Source organism: Cupressus sempervirens, chromosome 11 (genome assembly GCF_028749045.1).
Source record: "Cupressus sempervirens isolate cs-2001-9-10 chromosome 11, ASM2874904v1, whole genome shotgun sequence".
NCBI lineage: Eukaryota > Viridiplantae > Streptophyta > Pinopsida > Cupressales > Cupressaceae > Cupressus > Cupressus sempervirens.
Window position 1 is genome coordinate 778,376,637 of NC_143128.1, and position 21,806 is coordinate 778,398,442.

Sequence of the window (21,806 nt, forward strand, 5' to 3'; positions counted from 1 at the left end):
GTTTTCCATAAAGGAATCTGGAGACATGACTTAGCAACAGTAGACAGACATAGTTGAAACAACTAGTGACTGTTGCGAAAGAGATTCTACGAGGAGAATCTCGAAAAGATAGTTACACTGGTGATAGTAGGTAGACGCAGTGAGGACCACTAGTGACTGTTGCAAGAGATTTTCCATAAAAGAATCTGGAGACATGACTTAGAAATAGTAGACAGACACAGTTGAAACAACTTGTGACTATTGCGAAATAGATTCTACGAGGAGAATCTTGAAAAGAGAGTGACACTGACGATAGTAGGCAGACGCAGTGAGGACCACTAGTGACTGTTGTGAAGGAGATTCTATGAGGAGAATTTCCAAAAGAGTGACACTAGCGATAGTAGGCAGACATAGTCAAAATGACTGGTGACTGTCACGAAGGAGATTCTATGAGGAGAATCTCAAAAAGATGTGACACTAAAGGGGGGATGCCCTCAAGCTATGACAAGACTCAATCCATGGATACATGAGCAGAAAGCAGGAAAGCAAAAGCATGAAAGTGACTGTACAGAATAGCCAGAAGATGCGCTGCAAGATGGAGCATTGGGAACAAAAGGCGCCTGTTTACCAGGTTTTCACCTTCTTGGCAAGATTCTCTTTTTTCGCTACCATGATGCCTATTTCTAGGTTTTCACCAATGGCACTTTTTTGTTTTTCAATTTTTTGGTTTTTTTTTCAGGACTTTTTCTGATTTTTAGATTTTTTTCAGGACATACAGATATGTACAAAGAGCTTGTTGAGATTAAATCAACTGTAAAACCGCTTCAGGTGGAGAGTGTTGATAGGCTCTTTAAGCACTTCTCCTTCGGTTATGGAAAGCTGATAAGTGCCAGATCCATATACTATAGTAATGATGTAAAGACCTAGCCAGTTTGGTTCAAACTTTCCCTTTTGCATTCATTGTTGTTGATTCTTAGGGTTCTCTCTCAGGACAAGGTCACCCAGCTGAAAGTCCCGTGGCCTGATCCTCCAATTGTAGCTTCGTGCCATTCTTTGTTGATATGCTCAGAAATGATCACATGCCACTTGTCGTCATTCATACAGTAACACAAGCTCTTGAAGCTGAGCTATCTTGTAGTCATCATCAGTGATAAGGCCTTTCATGGAGATTCTCAAGGTAGGAATCTCGACCTCTATTGGAAGCACAACATCTGCCCTATACACCAACGAAAAAGGAGTTGTGCCCGTTGGAGTTCTAATGCTTGTCCTATATGCCCACAGGGCTAGGTTGATCTGGAGATGCCAATCTTTCCCTAACTTACTGACTATGCGATAAAGAATTTTGAGGATCGCCTTATTGGATGCCTCTACTTGGCCATTACCCTGGGGGTAATAAATGGAAGACCAATGTTGTGTGATCTTGAATTTCTTGCACAGTTCCTTAAGGTCTTTATTTTTGAATTTTCCTCCATTATCAGTAATGATTGAGGATGGTAGACCATATCTAAAGATGATGTAGTTTGTGATAAAAAGCGCTACAATTTTTCCATTAGCAATTGTGAGAGGGACTGCCTCTACCCATTTCGTGAAATAATCTGTAGTAGTGATAATGAACTTATGTCCATTGGAAGAGGTTGGGTGAATCTGCCCCACCAAGTCAAAGGCCCATTGTTGAAATGGCCATGTTGTAGTAGAGGGAATTAGCTCTCTGGCTAGATCCTGAATGAGATTCTCGTGTAGCTGACATTGCTTGCAGGACCTAGCATATTTAACAGCTTCTTGCTCCATTTTAGGCTAGTAGTAACCAACACGAAGGAGTTTGTGAGTTACTGTCAGGCCATTGGAATGAGATCCGTAAATGCCTTCATGAACGTCAATTAGTGGGCATTTGGACTCGTTGGGTTCTAAACACCTAAGGAGTGTTCCGTCGAGACCTCTCTTATACAGATCATTAGCAATAATGACATAATGTGAAGCGTTACGAATTAGGTAACGTTTCTCATTCCGGGTCAGACCTTCCAGAATGGTTTGATTATGAAGGTAGGAATAGATGTGATGGTAGCGAGATGATTCTTGTCCTATAATAGAACAAATAATCTTGGAATCAGGTGTGTCATAAGCTGGGTAGTGTAACGTTTCCACCAAGAACTCATGTCGGATATCATTTTCTGGCATTTGTAGTAGGGAGGCCAGAGTGGCCATGGCATCAGCCATTTTATTATCTACGTGTGGAACTTGTTGGAAGGTGATGAGTGCAAAATACTTCATCAAGTCATCAACCATGCATTTGTAAGGAATTAGTTTCTCATCCTTTGTTTGATACACATCATTTACTTGGTTGATAACAAGTAAAGAGTCACCGAAGATGTCCAATTGATCTACTCTCCATTCAGCTACAATTTTCATACCATTGATCAAAGCTTCATAATCAGCAATTCTATTTGTACAAGGAAATAGAATCTTATATGCTTTGGGCAATGAGTATCTCTGTGGTGTAATGAAGAGTAATCCAGCACCTAATCCTTGTTGCGTGAAGGACCCAACGAAGAACATAACCCATGTATGGTGAGTGAGTGTTAGAATTGACTCATCTGGGAAATCAATGTTTATTGGTAGAAGACTCTGTATGGGTGCCTCGACCAATTGGTCTGCAATTGCCTGCCCCTTTATAGCTTTGCGTTCAACATATTGGATGTCAAACTCACTTAGTATCATGACCCATTTAGCCAATCTTCCTGTGAGAGCTGCCTTACTGAGCAAGTACTTTAATGGATCTATTTTAGCCACAAGCCATGTAGTGTGGGCAAGCATGTAGTGTCTCAACTTCTGGGAAGCAAAGATAACTGCCAAGCAAGCTTTCTCAATAATGTTTTAGTTTTTCTCATAAGAGACCAATGTTCGGCTCAAGTAATAAATAGCTCTTTCTTTGTTGTCATTGTCTTCCTGAGGCAACAAGATTCCCAAAGATATTTCAGTAGCTGAAATGTATAACAGAAAAGGCTTCCCATGCATAGGAGGCATCAATATTGGGGGATTGACAAGATATTGTTTGATATGTGTTAAAATTTGCTCACAATCCTGTCTCCAATTGAATTTCACACCCTTATGTAAGGTCTTTGTGAAGGGTTGTGATTTATCCGCCAATTGTGAAATAAACTTGCAAATAGATTGAAGCCTTCCCTGTAATCCTCTCATCTGAATGATGTTTCGATGTCGTGGCATGTCCTTTATTGCTTTTACTTTTTTTGGATCTACTTCAATTCCCTTTGCAGAAACAATATATCCTAACAATTTTCTTTATGTGACACCAAATGCGCATTTCTTAGGATTGAGCCGAAGACTGAATTTTTACATACGACCTAGGATGGGACCCAAATCTTGTAGATGATTATTGCGTTTAGCACTTTTGACCAAGGTATCATCAACGTAGTCCTCCATGGTTCTATGCATCATGTCATGGAAAATCATAGTAACAGCCCGCTGATATGTAGCTCCAACATTCTTTAATCCAAATGGCATCACATTCCAACAAAAGGTTCCCCATGCACATGTGAAAGTTGTTTTCTCTTGATCTTTTGGCGCAATTTTTATCTGATTGTATCCAAAAAAAACATCCCTAAGTGAGGACATATCATAGCTAGCTGTCATGTCCACAATCATATCGATATTAGGGAGCGAAAAGTCATCTTTAGGACATGCCAAGTTAAGATCACGGAAGTTTGTACAAACTTTGATAGATTTATCGTGCTTGGAAACAAGAACAATATTGGATATCCATTCAGCATAATCCATTGCACAGATGAAACCAGCCTTTAGAAGTTTCTCCAATTCTGCTTTGACGAGCAATGCAACATGAGGGTACATTTTTTGAAGCTTCTGTTTAACCGGTTTGATGCCTGGTGCTATGGACAAGTGATGCATGATAAGATCAGGATCCAATCCTAGCATGTCAGAATATGTTCGAGAAAAATTTATTTTCTTCTCCTTGAAAAAGGCAATGAATTGTTCCTTTTCTTCGGTGACAATGACTGAACCAAATGTATCACATGAGGATATTCTTCTATGCCCAGGTTAATTGGTTGTGTCAGCTCTATTAACAATGATGATCTCTCCTAAAAGTGACTGGGAAGGACATAAAATATCTCATCCACAGGTGCCTCAGAGAGGTTTTCACCCTTGGATACATCTTTTATTTTTATTTTTTTGGGATCCGACACTGCCACAATGTGGTTTTCACCATCGGACCTCTTGCATTTTTTCTTTTTAATTATGTGACTGAGATATTTGATTTCAGCCTCAGTCATGTTGATACTTTGCTCATTGGTAAAAGATGTTATAGGTTCGATAGTGTTTAGGTAATAGGTGAGAGCATAGTCATTCTGGAATGTAGGGACTTTGTTAGATGCATTGGGGTTCCAGTCTATAAGCTCGAGATGTGTGAGTGAGAGAGTAGTGGCTGGTTCAATTGCATTCATAGTATAGTCATTAAATGCATGGACCAGCAATTCGAGACCTACGGTGACCTCATCTACAGGTGTATTCAAACACCTCGAAGTACGAACATTAGTAATTGATGACTCTAGGACACTAGTTGGATCAAACCCCCATGACCTAACCCTAGATTTTTCACTCACTTCAATTTGATTTTCATAGACATGCACTTGGTCAATGTCTTTATCAGTAGTCGCTTCTGAAAGATTGTCAAACTCATATTCATGAGAATCGATGCTATATGGTGAGAGACTATAGAACTCCCCAACAGTGATAGGGACATAATCTCTTTCAGCCTCTGGATTCTTAGAAAAATACTCAATACGGCATGACTTACTAGATTCTCCCTTTTCTGAAGGATATTTGAGTTGCTCAGTATTATCCTCAGAAGAATCACTTGTATCATCCACAATGCTAACAGGTGGCACAAAGTCATCTGGCTCAGCAAAGACTTTAGCAAGATCATAAGGAATAGGATGAGGGTAGGAATCCTCGTCATCAGATTCTTCCTCTTGAGTACCTGACTCAGATTGTGACTCATTTTCAGATGAACTCTCAGGTACGAGTATGAATTTATTGGATCCCAAATGGAAGGGAACCTTCTTAAACCCTAGGCTAGTTGTGTTGTTGTTGCTTCGAGCTGTTGCTTTGATAGGATCTATTAGACCATTGTTATTACGCCTAATAGGGCCAGTTCCCTTGTAACCAAAACGCTTCATAAGCTTAAGACTAGGTCCATATTTCTTAGGAGTGATTTCTTGAGCTTGTTCTGTTAGGTCTACTGGAGCCTCTTCTTTGTAAAGCCATGCAGCAATGGCTCTATTTTCACTTTCATCTTCTAAGGGAACTGTGGCCTTGACAAAAGAGCCATTAAACTTGGTCTGAGGTGTCAGCACAAATGGATTCTTTGCTTCTGAGGGTCTCCCAAAATGTCGAGGGGACTCTGGAATAGATATTAATGATAGCACTAGTTCCATGTGGTACTCTCCCATACCAGTTTCTTTCAATTTAAATGACTGCTCAATTTGTTTCAGCTTATTGTTGTGACAATCAGTAGACTCACGGTTAGCAGGGATGAAAGAATCAGCAGCTTTGAGCATATTGCAGGTGTAGCTAGTAGTGGCAGGAATAGTAACTTCGGAGCCATGAAATGGGAATTTAATGTGGTATGTGGATGGCACAGCATGCATCTCATGTATCCATGGCCGTCCCAATAGAATGTTGTAGGCTAAGGGAATGTCAAGCACCTGACAAGTGACATCCCTTTTGACAGGACCGACGTGAATTAGTAAAGTCACAAGACCTAGTGACTTTCGTTCTACTTCATCGTACGCTTTAATAGTAATATTTTGTCAAGGATAAACAGAGTCCTCAAAATAATCCAATTGTCTAAGCAGAGAAGCAGAAACAAGATTTAGGCCAGTGCCATTGTCAATGAGTACCCAACGAACATGTTTCTGGTGGATCATAACCTCAATGTGTAGAGGCTGATTGTGTGGGTGATTCAGTGAGTTGTCATCCTCCTCAAAGAAGGTCATAAGATGAGGTGAGGTCAGGTGACTAACCATGGATTGAAATTGCTCAAGATCAAGATCTTGAGGAACATTTGCCTCAGTGAGGGCTTTCTCCAGAATTTGCCTGTGGGCAGGCGAGATTTTAAGCAACTCAAATATGGAAATGTGAGCATTGGTTCATTTCAACTGATCTAGAACACTATAATTGTTTGTAGTCAAGTTCATCATGTGTTTTGCACCTTTACTGGATGGACTAGCAAGGGCTTTGTCCTTGTGTTGTTGAAGATTTGAAATAGGAGGTGCAAGGCCTTTGAGCACCAACTTCGCATTAGAGCGAGTAACAACATTAGCACAATGTTGCGAAGATGCATTATCCATGTTATTGGAAGTAGGGCCTCTTAAGACAAATGGTGTCTTGGGTTTGTCATTATCTTGCTTCCCCTTTATGGTAATAACATCACAGTATTCAGAATCTACAGGTTCAACCATGTGAATGACATTGTCATCATTGGAATATGTATAGTTGACCTTATTGTAGGGTTCTAGTTTCGAAGTCTCTCCTTTTTCATAAGCTGGGAAAGGCTCTTTGAATGCCTTGTGATTCAAGTTTTTGTTATGTCCATCTACCACAAGTTCACCAGCATCAATCATGTCCTGGACTTTATGATGCAAGTTTATACAATTACTAGTTTTGTGTCCCTTGTTTTGGTGATACTCACAAAATGAGGTCTCATTCCACCATGGTGGACGTGGTTGTGGATCATAGGGACAAGGGTTATCCATTGGTGAGATAAGCTTGTGTTGTAGCAATGTTTTGTAAACCACATCCAAAGGTTCTCCCAAAGGCGTATACTCTCGCTTGGGTCGTGTTGTCCATGAGTTTCTCGGTTTGTTCCCAGACACCTTATTGTCAGGGGGAGGCTTCTCAGTATTTTTGGCCACTTTGAGGCAGTCTGTGAGATTAAATGCCATTTTAGCAGGTTTGGGTGTGACATTGTCAACAACCCCATCATGTACAATTTCTCAGTTCTTGTTGACATGTTTTGTTTTATCCCTGTTGGAAGTGGAACCTTGTTTTGTGTCTCTCTGAAGAGTGAGCTCACCTTTCTTGACCATAAATTCTTCGATACGAATAGCCTATGTAATCATGTCTTCAAAGGAAAGGGGACCTTGTAGTTGGACTATATACCTAAAATTAGGTAAGAGGTTATCAATGAAAATGTCAAGCTTTTCCGTTTCTAGGATTTTACAAGAATACTTAGTGTATAGTTGTCTCCACCATTGGAGGAAAGTGAGAAAAGGCTCACCAACCTTCTATTTAAGGTTGCATAGATCTTGAATATTTACATAATGTTCAATGTTATGAGAATATTGTTGAACAAATGAATTGGCATTTTTTTCAAACGTCTTGATACCAGGAGGTAAATGTGACAAGCACTCCAAAGCCTGACCACCTAGTCTTCTAGGGAATAAATGCATGAGGTACATTTGATTGTGTATAAACTCCATAGACAAAGCACAAAATTCTCGCAAGTGATCTTGGGGATCAGTAGTACCAAAGTACTTGTCATATTTGGGTAGTTCTACGCCTCGTGGGAAAGGCAACACGTTTATGCTTTTGTCAAATGGGAATGAACAAAGAGCGTCCAATGTGTATGTCTTTGTGGGTTTCTCCTTCTCATGAATCATCTGAGCCAATTGGTCTTGCATTATTTTTAGTTGTTTTTGGAGTTTAGCGGTCTCAATTTCTTCTTCACGTGTGATAATGGTCTCCACATCAAAATGTGTGGGCAGTTTAGCACCCTCTTGGGCAAGTTTGAGAAAGTACTTTTATTTCTCTTCATTGAGTAGGATTCCCATGACCTTCTGAAAGTTTTTGTCTCTTTGACATTTTGCTATGTGTTTAGGAAGGATTTCCACCTCTTCCTGTTCCTCATCGATGTCATATTCTTTCTCTTTCTCTTTGTCATCCCTAGGTGGTTCTTGATATCGACTATGACTACCATGTTTAGGTTCATGATTAGTCATTATAGGAATGTGTTTAGTTTCATATGTTGTGTTTCAAAAGGGTCTATGGAGAAAGGATCATACATTGTATTTGGGAATGCAGGACCTCTACCTGTCTCAGTATCCTCTTGGTAAAAAGGATTCCTAATTTGTTGCAAATTGGAAAATGTTTGTTGAACTTGAGATGACCTGGCAGGTGAGGAAGACCGTGAAGATGCCTCACTAGCCAAACTAGATACAGATTGTGTAGTGAAAGGTAAGCTACCTCTACCATGATTACGACCCCTAGCATGACCACGTCTAAGGTTATTGAGATAAAACATGTTGCCACTTTTGGTTGTGACAGTCATAGGCAAGGACAAGAAGCTAGAACCTAGACAAGGACTACACTAAGACTGAGTCTCAAAAAGGACAAGATAATAGCAAGAATGTTGTTCACTAAGGCACAAATGGTCTGATTTAAAGGCTAGAATAGCTAGAGATTATGACCACTGCGACACAAAGTAGGATGAGCATTAAGACAAAGACCAAAAAAAACTTATGAGACGAGACTAGTCAAAGCGTAAGACACAAGCCTTCAACTAAGCAAAGTGTCATTGTTTTAGGACTGTTTGCAAATAGAGAGCGATAAACAGACAAAAAAAAGGACAGTGTGTGGGCCGTAGATAGCTAAAACAAATCCAAATTGGTAATGCCGATACAAAGTCTCACACAAAAAACCTTTACGAGTCACACGAAGAAGTTTTACAGCTCACCCGAAGAAGTTTCTGTCTCGCGCGAACGTCAGTGACAGCAGTTTAATTTTGCGTGAAGAAGTTTTCAAGATCGTGCAAAGATGCACAACAACAATTTAATTTCGCGTGAGAAGAAATTGATTTCGCGTGAGGATAAAATAATTTCATGCGAGACCAAAATGATTTCTCGTGAAAAGGAAGACCATTTTTACAACAATGACTGATTTTGACAATTTTAATTTTTTTTTATCGTTTCAGTAACTAGGCAGATAAATAGGCACGTAGAACAGCAAGCAAGTGATTTCAAGCACGTCTAAAAATAATGAGCAAGGGTGAAAGCAACCTTGCGCATGAGCAATCAAGTCACTTAGTTTGTGCTAATCCCTAGGAGAGCTATTTGTGTATGTTTTCAAAAGGTTTTGCAATCACGCATATATCTCTAGAAAATAAAAGTTGGCCTCTCTAAGGTTTTTAGTAATGGTTTGACTTTGCAACTTTTATGACTCACAGGGCTGACCTACAATCTTGGCGCACCGAGGTTTTGACACAGTCTGAGAACTTAATCTTCAAGAGCTGCTAGGGAAATCTAACAACCCACAATGAACCACACCCATGGAGATTTCTTCCACAAGGACATTTATATAGCGGTTGCCACTACCATGGCGAAAATGGCTATTACTGCTTGAGGTTCCATCATCACAATTTTCCCTATAGAGGGATTGTCTGCTACGGTTAATCCTCTCTAAAGGTGACCGACTCACAATAGTATACCACAAGGGGACTTAGCTTGCAGATTCAAGGTTTTGAAACCTTTTCACCTTTAGCCCAATCAAAGTAGATAGATTAATCCATAACGATAAACTAAGATTATCTCTTAAAGATCTATGATATCATCTCCCAGTGATCTATCAACCTCTCCAGAGAAAGGATGTCTTAATCAACAAGTTGAAGATTCATCTATCTGCGAGATGCTCAAAGTATCCTCCCCACCTATAAGGAATCTGTCTTAGAGAGGAGTTTCACTAGGAACCCACTCCCTCAAGATCCATGAATAGTGTTCATGGGGGCTTAATTACTATGTGTGTACAGATGTCAATTCCTGAAAGCAAATCTATCCAAAAGTAATCAAAGAGCACAAGGTGGTACACTTAATGCTTTAACTGATGTGAGGTGAGTCCAAAGATGTGGAACATTTAACCCCTCACACAAGATAACACGAGTCCACAACTCAGAAACTAGTGAGTTCTAGAAAGCAAAAAAGGGTTACCTAGTGGAGCCTTTAACGCTTCTATCCTGTAGACCCCTCCCCTTTAACGTGGTGTTGATCTTGCAACCACAGGGTGGAATGAGGAGCCGATGGATTAGCGAGTCCAATAACCCAAAATAGCTATCTAAATCTATCACTAGTACCTAAGCCTGCTAAATGAATACTAACAGAGATCACACCCTAGCATCAAATTATGCATGTGTTGTAAAATAAAAATATGGAAGGAAACACACACAAGCTCGACATGAGAGATGTTTGTTTTAGATCCAAATGAAGTGTTATCAGCTGAGGAAGGTTACCTGGTGATCCTTGCAACACGCTTAGTAGATTTTACCTATTTTTAGTAACTTTATTATGCTTTTCCAATTGTCTCGCAAACCGCTGTTATGCTGTTCCAAAAAAATCAAAAAACACAAAAACACTAGAAACCATGAACAGTCAGCAGAAAAACCAGAAAACACAAAAATCAATGCAAAAAATTGCCTCTGTCAGCAGAGTCTCGTGTGAAATTCCTGACACTCTGCGCGAAGAAGTTTTATAGCTTGCACGAAATAATATTCAGCTCGTGCGAAGAAAAGGTTTCGCGTGAAGTTTTGTGCGCCCAAGAACTTTCTCAGGCGATGCAGAAAGAATCTTCAAGCGAAGATTCTGGATCCTCGCGTGAAAATGAACAGTCTCGCACGAAGATTCTCGAATCTGTACAGAACACCACAGATAGAGAGCAAAAAAATGATTAAAAAAATACAGAAAGAGGCCAGAAAAATTGATTTTCGAGCCCCACGGTGGGCGCCAAAAATGTATGCGTGAATATGCGGCCTCTGCTAACACACACACTTCAACACAGTCATTGTATGCGGATTCATCCCAAAATGAACATTGGATTGTTCATCCGAAAATCAACTTGCAAAGTGACCTGTTGCCTTCTATCTAAAGGGAATTGCTTGTTAGATATCCTCAGATTCAAGGTGTTTAAGCAACCAGACCCTGTAAGAACGAAGGATTTGAATGCAATTTAAGCAATATGAATGTGCAAATAATCTAGATGAAGTACAAGAAATTAATCTAAGAAATAAAAGACATTAAACTAAAAATGTATGCATTATTAAGCTAGATGAATTTAAACTAAGAATGCAAGATGTATGTAAGAATATGAGCAAATGTGAGTATGAATTCTAGCAGCAATTCGATGCAAATTCTCCAAATTCATCCTCTCTAAAATGAAGAGATGAGGGTCTCTTAAATAGACTTTCCTGGAATCCATCAACGGTTGAGATCGATTTCAATCAACAGTCAGGATTAAAGGTGAAGTTCAGTCATAAAGGGAGATTCCCAAATTAAAGGGAGTTAACAGATTTAATTTGAGTAAAATAAGGAGTTAACTGATTCAATTTGAGTAGAAAAAGGAGTTAACTGATTTAACTCATTTTTGATCAATAGTGAACTGGAAATTTCCCTTTTTGAACTAAAGAGAGATTTTGGTGAAATATTTAATTTAATAAAATGAGATATGCTCTCATAATTACCTTTTTTATTTAATTAAATAATCTTTTAATTAATTTAGAGGCACTTTTCTTATTTAATTAAATAACTTCATTTAATGAATTAGGAATGGTTTCCCATTTAATTAAATAATTTTGTTTAATTAATTAGAAGTAAGTTCTCCATTTAATTAAATAATTTTGTTTAATTAATTAAAATAGGCACATTTATTAAATTAAATAAATTTAATTCTGTAGTACATTAGCCTTTAGGATATAATTTAATTTAATTAAAGTATAAATACTTAGTAATTAAATTAAATATTAATCAATAGGTTTAATGTGACTAACATGAGTATGTACTATAGGAATTAAATAAGAAATACGATGAATGCAGATTAGGGTCTTCTGCATCTAACAATTAAGTCAAGTAGCGAATAGCAAAATGAGAATTGCCTATTAGAATAGGTCTTTAGGATTGATCAGAAATATACCAGAATTGGTTGAGATGGCAATGAGCTAATTTTGGGGTATTACAGTCTTCACCCATGCATATATCTACATTGATCAACTTTTATACTTTCCTACATATATCTTCTTGCTAGAATGTTTATCAACTATCTTCTCCCTCTTTGACATCAATGAAAAAGGTTCCAATATGTCAAATATCAACAAAACTCACTGATCTTCTCCCATTCTGAAGTTTTATATCCCTTTGATGATGATCTTCATCAAAGTACATGTAATTGATCAAGCCAATCTACAACCAAAGATATCAAGTGCCAACAAAAGCAATTATACAAAAAAAATCATTACATGAGAGATCTAGGATTATCTCTTCTCAATGCAACCACTCCCCCTAAGGAGCACTACCAAGCATCATGTCCATATGAATAAATATGCATTCAGTACACTGGATTGGTTTAGATCACATCAATTACTCTTCACCAGGTGGGTCATTACCCTAAGCATACCACTAAGGTACTCAAAATTTTTAGTATCTAATGGTTTAGTGAATAATATATCTACTATCTTCTCTTCTCTTATCACATATTCCAATTTGATTTCCTTCTTAGTGACTTTGTCTCTTAGAAAATAGTACTTTATTGCAATATGCTTAGTCTTAGAGTGTAAAACTATATTTTTTGACATGTTAGTTGTACTTGTATTATCACAATGCCTGATAATAGGTTTAGAGAATTTAATAAAAATATCCTTTAGAATATATTTCACCCACATTATCTAATTACAATTGTCAGTTGTAGATTGAGAAATGCAATCTTGTTTCTTTCTTAGTCATGATACCAATCCTTCTCTAGGGAAAAATGCTCCTCTAATGGTGCTTTTGTTTTCATCTACATCTCCTTGCCAATTAGCATCAACATAGGCATATAATCTAAAGTCATTAGATCTTTCATACCATAGACTATATTCAAAATTTCCCTTCAAGTATTTGTATATTCTTTACTAATGTAAGATGTAATTCTTTAGGATCTACTTGATACCTTGCTACATTTCCAACTGGACCAGCAACATCAAGTCTAGTATGAATCAAATATTGTAGTCAAACAATTCTTTATATATATCATCCTTGAATCATTTTAGTGGAATTATCATTTTTTAGTCAACTTGTATCTTGTTACCATAGTTTCTCCAAATGATCTACAATTTTCCACACGAAATTTTACCAGCAATCCCTTAAGGTGCTTAGTTTGAAATATAAAAATTTCATCTTTTATTTGAGTTATTTGCAATCGCAAAAAGTAATTCATCTCACCTATCATAGAATTTTCATCACTTCATCATTTCCTCCAAAATTAGTGTCATCCATAAATACCTCAATAATTAGTAAGCCATCAAAACTAACTCTTAAGTATAAATTATTGATTGCATTACTCTTTTTGAATCCTAAGTTTATCGAGTGTTTGTCCAACTTTGCATACCAATATCTAGGTGCTTTCTTTAGTCCATCAATTTATTTCTTAAACTTACATATAATGTTGTTTTGTTATGTCATGTTAGAAGGTTTTAAAATCTTAGGTAGATCTCTAACCACATTGGAATTACTCACCTTCACTATGTTATCAAATTTTATATGACAAAATCTCCTATGTCATAGCCAATTATCATCAAATTTTACAACAAAACATCTAATCTTAGAGGGTTTCTACTAAAATGTGTTACCTCTGGTCCTTGTACCTATGGAAATTACATTTCCTTTCTTATCCTTAATTGAACATTTATTATTAGTTAATTATAACTGATAACCCCTATCAAAGTTATCCAACACTTAACAAGTTTATTTTTAGTCCATCAAAAAATAATACATCACTACTGTTAGTCTTACCATCAAGTGATATAGAACCTTTTCCTTCTATCAAATAGAGTGCATTTTTACCAACTCTAACAACACCTCCATCATAACTCTTCAATTCCACAAGCCTCACTTTTTCACATGTCATGTGATGTAAACAAGTAATATCTATAATCCAATCTATTTTATTTTTCTCAATATGTGAAACAAGTGATTGTTCTTCTTTAATGGGGCTTTATTCTTTCATAGCAAGAAATCATATTTCATCTTCATCATCACTATCCATAAAAACGATATCCCTAATATTAATCTCATTATCACCGATGTAGATACATTCTTTCAAAAAAATCATTTGTAAGGGACCTATGTTTTACCTTAGGTTCTCTTGTAGGACATCTTGATGCAAAGTGACCAATTTTTTTTGCATTTGTAGAAATTTATAGGTAGCTTACCTTTGAATACTCTCCCACCTCTCTTCTCTCTTTTTAAAATTAAGACTTCAAGGTCATCCATCTTTCTCTCTTCTTTTTCAATTTTGTCCCATTCACTTGCACATTTTCCAAGATTTATTTTATTTTTGCTTGCACTCTTGGTTATTAATCTCTTATATTTGTGCACGTACCATCTCTAAAATCAATCTCAATTCTAGGAAAAGAATTAATCTTCTAGTTTAGAGGTCTTGCAACTTACCAATATAAACCTTCAATTATAGGAATGACTTCTTCAATTGCATTTACATTAATTTCATAGGTTCGTGTTAAAGATGTGAGGATCTTCTAAGCAACTTCATCTTATATTATAGTTCCTTGTACACTCTTTATCCCTATTAGAATTTTAGTAAACCTCTATACATATTCTCTAATAGTTGCATCTTTTTTCATTCTAGCAGTTTCTAATTTAAATTTCCAATTTTTCTACTGAGCTTTCTTTGTAAAATCATACCTTCATATAAATTTTCTAATTTATTCCAAATATCATGTGCTAGGTGAAGTTCTTTTACCTTAATAAACTCTAACTCAAATAGGCATTGATAAGTTCTTCTGTTGCAATCATATTGTATTGGAATTCCTCCTTTGGCTCATCAGTGCATGAAGATAGATTTCTATATAGTTTGACATTAGTTTCAATCTTTATAATCAACCAATAATCAATTCCCATATATATTAGATGTGGTTGCATCTTATTCTTCCATATATCATAGTTATCGCCATAAAATTTAGGACTCTCATTCCTGTACAAGCCATAGTATATCTCCTCAAGCTCTTAATATTCCTTCTTGAAGAGGACATAATGCTCTGATGCCAATTGTTAATAAGTAAAGTCCATACACAACTGCTAGGGGAGTGAATCATTTGTGACCAAAAATAATTAAATCTAAACTTATAAATTTAATCTCTAATAATTAAAAAAATGATGGGCAATAACAAGAAGCCATACACAATGATTTGTTGCCTAGGGAAACACTTGATTAGAGGGAAAACTCTGATGGGGATGGTACCGACATGATAATGTACTAATATATAAGTTCCTTGTAAGAGGATGTGACCTTGTTAGTAGTCAAGTACAATGCATTGAGTACAAAAATCCTTATTAGAGGATAGGGCCCTATGATGAAATAAATATGAACAAATAGACCCTATTAAAGGTTGATAAGAAATAGATAATCCCACTACCTAAATGTTTTATCAATTGTGAAGGACAATACTTTCAGGATAGCATATCATCCAATAACATGAACTAGCTGATCTACAAATTATAACTTGCCAAAATAGTTCCTTTGAAGTCCACTTCAATCAATCAACATCACAATTTTATGTTCTCTAATCATCTAGCATAAAAGATCACATCATATTGTATTAAGACATGCCACATGGATACCTAACCAAGGAATATAACTTTCCTTTATACCCTTTACAAATAATTAATTGGGTGGCATGTTAAAGCTTTCCCAATTTAATATTAATTGCATAGGACCATGCTAGGTCATACTCATCTTCATAAGAATTATTAAAACCATTATAATAAGGTTCCAACACCTTAAAATAAAGATATTACATTTTGCAATAATGAATTGCATGCTTCCTCAATAAAGTTCGTTGTCAGTAAAATATACCACATGTTAAACACTAGTGACCTTTCCACAGTAATCCAAATGCTTCCAAATCTCAAGATTACATGTAAAAACAAGTCTTCAATCGCATTCTAATTTCTACATGGTTAATTCAAGTTTTCTAATAAGCTATGACCAAAATGCCAACAACTATCTCTATCACTATTTTTTCTACACTAGTTTGCTACCAGTATTAACCAAACAACCTATAACTTAACCAAATATTTACATAAAGAATTGCAAACATAGATACAATATCTCTACCAATTTCATTTCACATATGTAAGCTCACATACATAATAATTAACCTCATGAACTAGTAATAAATTTGTGATATACAGAATGTGTGTTTGTCATAAACATGCGAACATATATTATCATCAATGAAAAAACTAGGACCATCAACACAACATCTCAGTAACTAATTTAAGTGCCAACAAAGGCCTTAATTCCTAACATGTTAATCATAAATTTTCTTTCCAATGTCCTATTTCAGCCCATTTTCTTCTAGTATCTACCGAATCCTTTCAAGTTTTCCTAATCAAATGAATATTGCTTCCAATAATCATGATTCTTGAATTAAGTTTCCAATTACTTCTTTCCAAATGTTTGTGCAACTTGAAGATTAGCTAAAAGCATATACAAAACTAGAGCTATAATTTCTTTTCTTTAATTCCATTAATTCACTCCTTTTGGACCTAGGTTAAGAGTTTAACTTTTTTATTCAGGTGGAATGCATCAAGAATATAATACAATGCATTACAGAATATACATATATTAGATACATTTACAAATTGGAGTGTCTCTATTTGTAAATCCCTATTGGTATTCCATTGGATAATATTGACATTATTTTAGTAAACCACGAAATCTAAGAAAATAGAGACTAGAGCCCATAAAAATTCACTCTTAATTTGTACAACATGAATAGCATAGATAAAAAGGATCTTCAACTTACATATTGAATGAAAATACCCAAGAGCTCCTTTAAAAGAAAATTGTGAATTCTCATTTTCATAATTCTCTAAAATGCACCACATAAACCAAAAAAATGAAATGTTCAACTAGAACATAGACAATGCATGTAAACAAGAAGATGTAAAATTTTGAAGAACTGACAATGCATGTGGACTATTTTCAATTGCATATCTGATAAAGAGAACAATAAAAATGTGTCATCAGAATTATAATTACTCATCATCTTCTTTGTTAATTTATTTTGGAATTATCATTATCTTTATTTGTTGTAGTTATGGGTAGAACTGTAAAGTGTGATATACTCAAGTTTTTGTTAACAATCTTTTTTATTCTTATTTCTTTTGTGGTATTTTTACAAATTGGATGTAAATATCAAGCCAAGAATATATAACTGAGCACAAGTGAAATGAGTTCATTAATAGTTAGGGTCCAATCATAGGCTTGAAATTTACTTGTATGTGAAATGAGGCAATTTGAATGTCTATATATGATAATCATAAACTTGATGTTAAAGTTGTAGCCTAGATTTTTTCTCAATTTTCTATCATAATAGATGTCTTAGACATTTTTCAAAGAGAACTACATTCTAATTGCTATGTATAGTGCATGAATACTTCCATGTTTGCTTATGAAATCTTACGATACTAAATCTTTCTCTATTTGGTCTAGCTTCTATTTTTATTTCTATAATGTAGGTAAGAATAGTGACATGGATCAATAATTATTGCTTTCTTATTGTACAAGTCAGATATTACAATTAACCCTACTAGATGAAGATATAAAGAGATCTTCCTAGCACCACCATCAACTACTCAATTTGAATCCACAAAGTCAGATAAGATTAACTATGAGTCTCCAACATACTTTGATGCATAATGATTTGCACCACTATTCGTCAAGTATCATAGCACATGTTTTACAGTAATATAATGAACTTTCCTTGTTTTAACTATGAGCTAACCGAATACATCCATTGCTCAAGAAATTTTGTATCTAGTATTTATCAAATATGTGATTTAACCTATAAATTTTTAGTACACAAAATGATCAGTCAAATCTAATTTTTTAACCTAGAAATTTCAAATTTGGAATTATTGGAATAACATGGAACTTATAATTGATCTTTTAAAGTTTCTTTTAGAATCTCTATCATGTACCTTCTTCCAAGTTGAACCTATGTATTACCAATATTAAAAATTTAAGATTGTAATTTTTGTTGAAGTGTTCCACAAGTTTTAAATTACATTCCAACAAGACGTGTGTACAAATATTGCATATGATTTTATAGTTTGTACAAGGACAAAGTCTAAAAATGACTATTACTCATGTATAATTCCTATCTAACAAACAAATATACGTGTGTTGTTTAAAAGTTCTCTATGAAATATGTTGTTGTGATAATTATATTTTCTTCCATAAAGTTTAATTTATATAAAATTTAGATTTTTAGGATAGAAATAAATAATTCACTATAATTTACATCAAAAGTTGTATTTTTCTTTTAAATGTTTCTTAAAATGGCATATTTTTATACTTCTAAAAAGCTAAATAGTTTTTATTTTTAGATTATCTCTTGAACTCACTCTATTTAAATCACTTGTATTTCTAACTTTGTCTTTATCTCTTCCACTCTCATTCTCTTTTGTGTCTTTATTTACATAGATTTATCTATAACTATCTTTCTATCCCTTTTCTTTCCTCTCTAATTTTTGGGAGGATTTTTGATACATTAAATCTCTTGTTTAATTTGTATACATTTTTATTTTGACTTACTATGGAAGAAATTAAATTTTGAGTTCTAAAATTAAATTCTTTTTTTAAAATTTAATTTTATTATTTTTATGATTTTATATTATTAAAATCATAGATTTAATGAACTAATAGTTCACTTTTATTTAATTTTATATTATTTAAAAATACTTACATTAATTGATATTTTAACTATAAAATAATAGTATGGATTATATTATAATTTTAGAAATTATTTACATTCTATAAAATATGTCTGTTGAATAGTTTTCAATGTTTGTACTTGGTTTTATTTTTCTTTTTTTTCAATTTAGATGAGAAAAAATTATGTAGATGATAGGATATTAAGGTTTTCAAAAAAATCTATAAACCCAAATAACATTTCATATAAGGAGAGGGGTCTAGTTATCATCCATGTTTCAATAGTCGTACATTAGATTTTTGTTACTTAAAAGTCTAGTAAAAAACATTTAGTGGGTCAATAGTCACCCACTAGTATACTCAAGGGAAAAATAGTAACCATACATATTATGCAAGTTTATTGGTACCAATAGCATACTATTACTAGGGTACAAATGAGCATTTTGGATAGACTGTGTGAACTTTGTGGTGGTCAAAGCGAACAATTAATGCAACAATGGAGTATTATCAAATGTTAGATAATAATAAAATATCACTTTTTGACATTGGCATTACAAACTACCAAGAATCCAAAATAATAGATATAAACACTTAAGTTTCCTATGTAAAGATTACAAAAATGATCATCAAAAAATTTTGTATTGTGAGTTTAAGGTGCAGAAAGGTATCTATAATGACTACTAGTCCTATAACAACTACTAGTCCCCTTACCCTGTTATTATGATTATATCATATATTTTATATTATGTTAATTCTTTTTTTTTAAATAATATAGTTTTCTTTTAATTGTATATTATATTTGGTGAAAATTATTATTAAGTCAAAATAGAAAAATTAAATATTTTTCATATTTATTTGTTGGGAGCATATTGTCAATTAGATTGTATTGGGCAATTGTAAAAGGGTTTGTTTTAACTGTCATGATTATTTTGAAGATAAATTTGGGAAAAAAGATGTTTGTTTGGTGTCTTTCTAAGTAGGTGCATTCCATTTGAGGCATCAGATTATACAAAGGGAAAATCATTCAAACAACAAACACTTTATTTGATGCATCAAATTAGATTGGTCAATTGAATGGTATAAAAATATAACATATTATTTTTGTAAGAATGAATACTTTTTAGAATTGGGGTGTCATTCAAAGATATGTGGAAGTGGTACCTTGATAGAATCATAACTAAACTTTTCAACTGGGGAAAAAAGTTTTTATCTTTGGCTGAAAAGATTCAAGATGTTAACAAATTTTTCATTGCTACATATATGTACTACTCTTCATGTTGGATGTCTTTGAAAAAAGGATATGACAATTTAATAAAACTTATCCATTAGTTTCTTTCGGCCAAATGGGATAACAAGAGATGATTTATATCTACTTCATGGACTTAATGTATTCAGCCCAAATGTAAGTTTTCTTGGGTCATATTGACCCAAGAACACAAGGGTTTTGTTTGGTCACCAAAAGGATTATTAGAGTTGTCCAATGGGGATGAACCATGGAAGATACTCATCCAGAATCACATTAAACTTTCTACAACCAAGGGTAAATAATAGCATGTAGGTTGGCTTGATAATTCTTCATGCATCATTTTTGAGTGACTAAATATTCTTTTGCCTATTAGTCTATATGGAAGGTGTGACGACATAGTTTTTATCTTTTAAAATGGAGGAGCAATTATCTCCAACATGGATTTAATTTTTTTGCATCCTCTCTCGATGATGATGTAGGAGCATCTTGGGTGTAAGAGCAATCTTACATCACCCAAAAATATTTTATTTTCAATCTTTTCTATTTTAATAAGTACTAGTAGATAGGATGGTTACTATTTATGGGAACTTGCTATTTTTAGTAAGTTTGTCATATGAGCTGAGAATGTTCCCATTTTCTACATGAAGGTTCATTTTAGAGTTGTAAGCCTAATATAAAAATCTCATTGCTCTAGCTCAAGTATCAGAGAAGTTATTGTGGATTTTTGGTGGAAAAATTTGCTGAAAAATCTTCAGGCTCACCATTGGAGGCCTTCGAGTGCCTAGATGAGGTCCAAAAACTCAGCAGAATGGTGCTTGCATAGTACCAAGCCTATATATCAAGAGTTGACATTTCTAAAAAGTGGTTATTATAGCCAATTAGAGCAATGGTTCGAGAATTATGGCCTTTGAAAGTTGGGCTACCAAAATTTCTAAAATAATTTGTCAAAAATATATTTAGTGGACTCTATATGCATTGTTAGGGTTTTTCAGCCCTAGGTATTAAGTTTGAGCATCTAGAACCTTCCCGGGTGGCATAAAATTGCCTATTTAAGAAAACCCCAAACATTGTCTAGGACAACTCTAGGTGATAGTTTGTAGCTTGTCTTGTAGATTACTGTAATGAAGGTGTCCATGTGGGTTAGCATATTGTACTTGTGAATTCTATAATTATGCATTTGCGGTACAAATAAGAAGTCCATATTTTGTTCTCACATTTGTTGTTGTTTTTTTTGTTTCTATTATGGTTTATGGTATTAAGGGGAGCACCCTTCATCAAGTGGTATTAGAGATAGAGTTCTTGAGTGTGTGGATAGATTGCCGACAGTGAGGCAATTCACACTAGGACTGTGGATTGAGTTGAGTGTGTAGATAAATTGTCAATTGTGAGGCAATTTTCACTATGGTTTTAATGGAAGTGAAAAAAATGCCTCCACAAAGAAAGCGTGGTGAAAGTGCTATAGGTGGTACACCTCAGGGTTTCTGAGCCCTCCAAAGACAAATGCAGGCATTGGAAGAACAAGTGCGCGGAGGAATAAATCTTCGTGTAAGAGATGAAAGCAAGGATGAGGACGAAGTAGAAGAAAATGTCAAAGTAGAGGTAGTTATAAATCTAGAGGAAGAGAGTCTTGTTAGGGCCATCTCCAAGGTTGGAAAAATACCCTAAGTTTGGTGAAGTGTGGAAGGCTTGTACAGAACCTGTCACACTTGGCAGGACAAAGTGGTTGGATTTCATGATCCAAGATAGTATGTTGTTTAAAGGAAGTTAGTTGTGCATTCCCAAAAGTTCAATGAGAGAG